Source organism: Melospiza melodia, chromosome 1, assembly GCF_035770615.1.
Source record: "Melospiza melodia melodia isolate bMelMel2 chromosome 1, bMelMel2.pri, whole genome shotgun sequence".
Lineage (NCBI taxonomy): Eukaryota > Metazoa > Chordata > Aves > Passeriformes > Passerellidae > Melospiza > Melospiza melodia.
In genome coordinates, this window is record NC_086194.1 from 92,965,410 (window position 1) to 92,971,409 (window position 6,000).

General features: G+C 44.7%; 1 protein-coding gene across 3 annotated transcripts in view; it reads right to left on the reverse strand.

Moving 5' to 3' along the window:
* The window catches only part of CDH6 (cadherin 6), a 102,806-nt gene extending 99,226 nt beyond the window's left edge, over window positions 1-3,580 (reverse strand). The window contains exon 1 of one of the 3 annotated variants that reach the window (XM_063162340.1): window positions 3,395-3,580. The gene's annotated coding sequence lies outside the window, so the exon portion shown is untranslated. Of the gene's footprint in view, window positions 1-3,008; window positions 3,121-3,394 lie in introns of those variants that run through there. The other 2 variants (XM_063162349.1, XM_063162358.1) reach the window with 2 other exon arrangements.
* Between the last annotated feature and the right edge of the window lie 2,420 nt (window positions 3,581-6,000).

Genomic DNA, 6,000 nt, shown 5'->3' on the forward strand with positions numbered 1-6,000 from the left:
ATGATGCAAAGCCTTTGAAGACACAGGAACAGTTACTGCAGCTAACTAGGTCTTCAAGGGGTTAATGAGAAAGTCTCCTTAACACCCAGCTTCCAAGGCAAAGCCTTTCCCACATGCTTATGATAATCAAAAGATACTGAAAACCAATTCTACTTCATTCTGGTATAATTGCAGCAGAGCCACTAGAGGAATTGTAACCATTATGTAAGATGAGGCACCATCACAGTGGGGCCTGCTGCTTCAAATGCATTCTACCCACTCTTTTTTATAGATTTCAGCTACCTTTTATTTTAGTAATTAGCCACCATTTCCAAGATCCATAAGTAATTTCCTGCACATCTTGAGCCATAATGCTGCAAGATTGCACTAGAAGGGTAACAGAATTTAAAAGTAGTCAACAAAGGGAAGGCGACACACTGAAAAGTTCAGTTAAGCATATGACAGCGACCATCATTTCATTTAACAAGAGATAAATGTTGCTTGACCCCTACACAGCACACAGGCAACCACCAGAAAACCCAACAGTGGTTCCTTCCAAACCCCAAAATACAGCAGTAGTCCATTAATGAGCAGCATATCAGCTTGCTGAAAACTTCTTCAGTCAAAGCAAAAATGATGCAGCACACTCGAGGTGACAGTGGACTGGAGGGAGGCTCCTGCCCAGAGGAATCCAGTATGCCCTTGAGAAGAGGGCGGCTCATTTAGAGAAGGATCTCAGCTGGTGAGAACACAGGCACATTCATAACTTCTATCAAGTTCACATTAGTTTAGAGATCTTCTGCAGAAAGCAGTGGGAAAAAACCCCACACTTCTTAACATGTGTATGTTTTGCTTTGAAGGAAGTCTCTCAACTAAATATTATTGAAACAGCAGATGGCAAAATGCAAACTTTATGAAAGGGAAGGCTGCCTTGAGTGGCAGGTTACTGCTTGCATGGAAGAGCTGCGCAAGGGAAGAAGGGAGGAATGAAGGGAGAGAAGAGTCAGAAGTTAAGATGCACATTTCTAGCCGAACAACTTGGTTAGAAAATGATGACTGTGTCTATAAATATAATCTTTAGAGTGCTGGCATGGAAATACGCAAGAGCTGTGAACTGGTGTGAAAATTAAAATATCTAGAGAGACTAATAAATCCCTTCGGGGACCCCAGTTACTTAAATGGCTGCAAAGGATAATTGCAGAGAGCTACAACAGGACTGAATCAATGCCATTTTCCAGGGGAAAAAAAAGAAAAAAAAAAAAAAGAAAAAAAAGTATTACTGCTCGGATTACGTTATTCTGAAAAGACTGGCTGCTTTCCTCTTCCCTCCCTCAGCTCAAAAGTCAACTGCAAACCACCAGAAATATGTCCAGAAAGATTATGGTGCAGCTGAAAGCCAGAAGCATGGGATTATATATTTACTGGTGCTGTGTCAGATAACATCTGAGAGAAGAAGAAAAAGAGATTCAGCTTTGCAGGCTTTATTAGCATGTTTGGGCTCTTTAAAGGAGCTATCCAATTGTGTCATTGCTGCCAGGCCTTTAAAACTGTATATATCCATGATAAAGGAATCTACTTAATCTTGATCGCAAGCCTCCGAGCTCTACCCGACTCTCCTGTGACATGCAAACTTATTGCCTTTAAACAGGAATTAGAAAAAAAAGAAATGAACAGGGATGCACCATTACCCATAGCATTATATTGCTCAGGAACAGATGTTAATCAATTTTATGGAATGTTTTAAGTAACATGCAAGTACTTTTGTAAAGAACTGTCTGCATAATAGAGATTTCAGCCCAGCAAATACAGGAGATAAGCCTTTATCTTGACTGGGAGAGTTATGTCTATTTTGATTAAAACCAAAGAGGTCTGCACGATCAAGCAATTTTATTCCCTTGGAATTATGTCATTTCCAGAATGCTACTACACACGGTCCTGTGACAAAAGGGAATAGCCTTCCTCTTGATTGAAATGTTCTCCTTGCATAAATGTTCATCCCTGTAGCTCATGAGGTACACATGTAGGATGTACATTCCATCCTCAGAGATTCCTGAACAGACAAGAACTGTACTTTTATTCCAGCTGTGCTAGAAGAACAGTAAATGTGGAGAAAGGACTGACCTTACACTCTGTAAGTAATCTGTGCTACTCAATCTCTCATGCACAGCTAACAGAACTTTAAAATCCCAAAACACACACAAGTAAAAGGGAAAAGGTGCCCTATCTCCTCGATTTGTATAAAAGTAGTAGCTGTGCCATCGTGCTAGGAGTAATTTTGGTCGTTAAACTTCTCGAACCTTGAATGTCATCAGGAGTTATTTAGGTGACCATCCACTTGCACTTAAAAAGTGCTGCATTTAACTCTCCGTAAAATATGGATTTTATTGCAGCAGTGACAGGACTCCTTTCCACAGCCACTGACCTCTACTGCTATTGCTTATCTCTTGACTCGACCTTCTGCATAAGAATACACAGATGTAGTATGCAAACTGTATTCCCTGTGCGTGCATGTAAGTAGGTGTTACTTACATATGAATACATAAATAGTTCAACCGAGCTGACACAGAAAGTATGTTACCAGCTCCTTAGAAACATTTACTACACCACCAATTCAATGCTCGCTTTCTGCAATTTCCCAACTTCTTTCCTGTAAAAATGCCTATACGCCTACCCTCTTACTTCCACCTCCTCCAGCACTCCTCAACCCGTTCTTTTATCAAATAAAAGACTTCACATTTGTCAATTCCTGTAACGTCCCCCGATCTGCTCGCTCTGCCCCCTTCTTTTCACTGAGGGAGCGCCTCAATTCAACTGTGCTCTACATTCAGTTCTGCACTTTGCCTCGGATTTCGCTCATGATTCGAAGGGCTTTGCCCTGTATTCATTTCAAAGCAACTAGGCAGTATCAAGAAACAGAGACAGACTTTAAATATTATTATGTTCTAGTTACTCATCCTTTTGCTGTTGTTATTACTAATTATTACTGTTATTCTCTTCCAAGCACACACGACCCCTTCTCCCGCTCTCACCACCTCTCCTCGCCCGAAGTGTCTTGCCGGCGATGACAATCCCCAGGAAAACGCCGCATCCCTTCGCTTGACTGGCAGCGCCAGCAAACGCGGTCCCCGCACGCCCCTGAGCATCGGGCAGGGCGCGGAGCCCCGGGGGGGTGACCCCGGCGCGGCGGCGGAGCCAGAGCCCTCCGCAAGAGCAAGACAGCTGCCAACTTTGCAAAATAAGTGCTGTCCCCCTCCTCGTCACCCCCCCCCCTAATTAGCATTCCCAATAAGCACGGCAGAAATAATAAGAAAGAAAGGAAAAAAAAAAAAAAAAAAAAAAAAAAAAGAGCAGAAGGCGGCTGGCTGGTGAGAGCCAGAACTTGCCCCTCCAGAGGTGCAGAGCCGCATCTCCTTACCGGCACGCAGGGACGACGCGGCCGAGCCTCGCCCGGGTCGGCGCAGCTCCCCGGCCCCTTCTCCCGCCGCTCAGCTTCCCCGCCTCGCACTAGGGCTCCCGCTCGGCCAGCAGCACTTTTTAACTCCGGCATGCAGGCAGCCCGAGCCGAGGGGGCTCTCTATCTGATTGGTTTCCATTCACTGCTCCTGATTAATAAAAAAAAAAAAAAAAAAAAAAAGGAAAGGAGGAGGGGGAGGGAAGAAAAAAAGAAAAAAAAAAAAAAAAGAAAAGCTAAACTCCTCCCTCTCGGCTGGGCTCCCTGGCAGGCGCGCACACACACCCGCACATACGCGCACCCGCACCCCTGGCGCCGGCGCTGCGGCTGCCGGGGCTGCCGCACTGGGGCCGGGGGGGCGCGGAGCGGGCGCGGAGCCGATTCCTCCGGGCGGGCAGGGATTTGCAACTGAATGCGGTGGGAGGGCAGAGGGGGAGGGTTGTGCCAGCGAGCCCCCCTTCCCCCCCGAGAGCCGCTCCGCGCTTGAGGTGGAGAGCAGCCAGCTTCTTCCCAATCGTTTGGTAGCGATAGCTAAAGCGGAATAAAATCGGGGGAGGGGGGATAAAGAGGAGGCAGAGGCACGCTCCTCTGTTGTGAACTGTGTGTTTGTGCTGTGCGGCTTCTCATCCTCCGAGCTGGTCTTAAGTCCTTCTCTCGACATCTGAGATGCCCCGCTGGTCTTTTCCCACACTTCCCAGGAAGTTCCTGGACTTGATGAACCAAGATATTTCGGTGAATTATTGATGGAGATGACACTTCGTGGTCGCGTGTGCCGGTTTCTATGTGAATGGAAAGCAGCGGAGGGGGATTTTCCAGGTGCCTGCCTTCGCTTGGTCCCTCTCTCCCCTGAGGGCTCCCCACTCAGGAGGTTATGACTAATCTTAATGCAGAACAAACTGAATCTCAGCTTTTGCTTGCGGGACTCGTGGAGCCCTCTGCACACATGCTTTTTGTACAGTCTCTCCCCCCCACAACCCCCAAACGCCTAAATAGAGTCTGAAATCAGGCTTTGCATTTACTTAATCTATATTTTAAATTACAAGATGGAAATTGCCAGCCGGTTTATTATTTACCTGACAAGAGTCCACTCCAATTCAGCTGCACGGTGTCCCCTTAAGATTCATGGGAAATGTTGCAAGAACTGAAGCTTTCTGCCATTTGCCTCTCGTATCTCCACCGTCTTAGGTTTGACCTTTATGATTTTTTTTCCCTGCCAGTAGATCTAAAGTCATCCTGTTTTTCTTCATTTTTCTCTTCCTTTTTTCTTCCCTTGCTCCTATCCACCTTTCACAATTTCTTCATGCTGTATATCTTAAGGATGGGTCTGTGCTGGCTCTAAGCCATCTTTGTGTCCTGTTTTTGGACTATTTCAAGGCTTTTAGTTTAATTTAAATACCCTGAGCACCAAGAATTCAGGTAGCAATCTTGCTGCTTGTGCTCAGTGCTGCAGCACCATCTTCACAGCACAGCTGAAACTGGTGCTGGGCTTGTTGTAAAATGTGGAATATGTAAAAATTTTTAAGGAAAGATGTTCTTTAATATTTGATCTTTGTGTACTCTCAAGACTAGTCAACAAGAAGGGAGATTTAATCCATGAAACACAGCTAACAATCATGCTCTAAGTGATGTCCAAGTGTTAGAAAAACAAATTACTTGTTGGTAGAATTGCCTTGTTAAGGGTTAGGGCCTGACATGCTTCAGCGATCTTGCACCAAGGGAAGGTTACCAGAGCTTGGGAGGAAGGATGTTCCATTAGTGGACACAAAGAATGCAGAATTTGCCGGCCACAAGGACAACTGGCAGAACTCCCAAGGTAAGGAAGAAACTAATAAAGATAACTCAGCAATTGTGCTGAAATCAGCTCCAGCTGGGTAAAAGGTAATTCTGGCAGGGAGAGATCATGACCGCCGACTCATGGATCATCGACCCAAGAAACCCAACAACTCAAGAGAAAGATTGAGCATAAAGATTAATTAGCATGAGAAGCAAGAGAATCATTAACCAATAGAAGATAGGATAGTAACTAATAGAGAACTATGTAACTTGTCACCAATGAACACTAACTCCTTTGTTTGCTGAAATGTACAAATAGTGAAAATTTGATAGCTGGTGTGCTTGGTTTATGGAATACCACCAAGCACCCAGGCTTGTGCAACTGTGAAATAAATAATCAATGTCTCTCTTGAGTGTATAATTATTGGCTTGTTACACACCAGGTAACAAGTCTGATTTTTGTGGACAACAGGCTCCTTAAGAAAGCCTTCAAGCTATTTCCCACAGCCACTGTGTTGGCAAAATTAATTATTTTAAGGACTCTGTATGATACTGCAAAAGCCAAAGCAGTGTAAAGAAGCTGCATTCTGCTTTGCATACATTTGTGAACTCAAGCAAATCACCCTGAAAACCCACTTAGGTACCACTGTCACTATCTGGCTATTTTAGTCTTTCCATGGCTGAGTTTTTCCAGCCTGGAGATCATTCTGGTTGCTCTTTGAACTTCCCCTGGTTCCCTCATTATTTTCTTTTTTTTTTTTCAGCAATGACAGGTCAGGAACCGAGTGAATATTTGC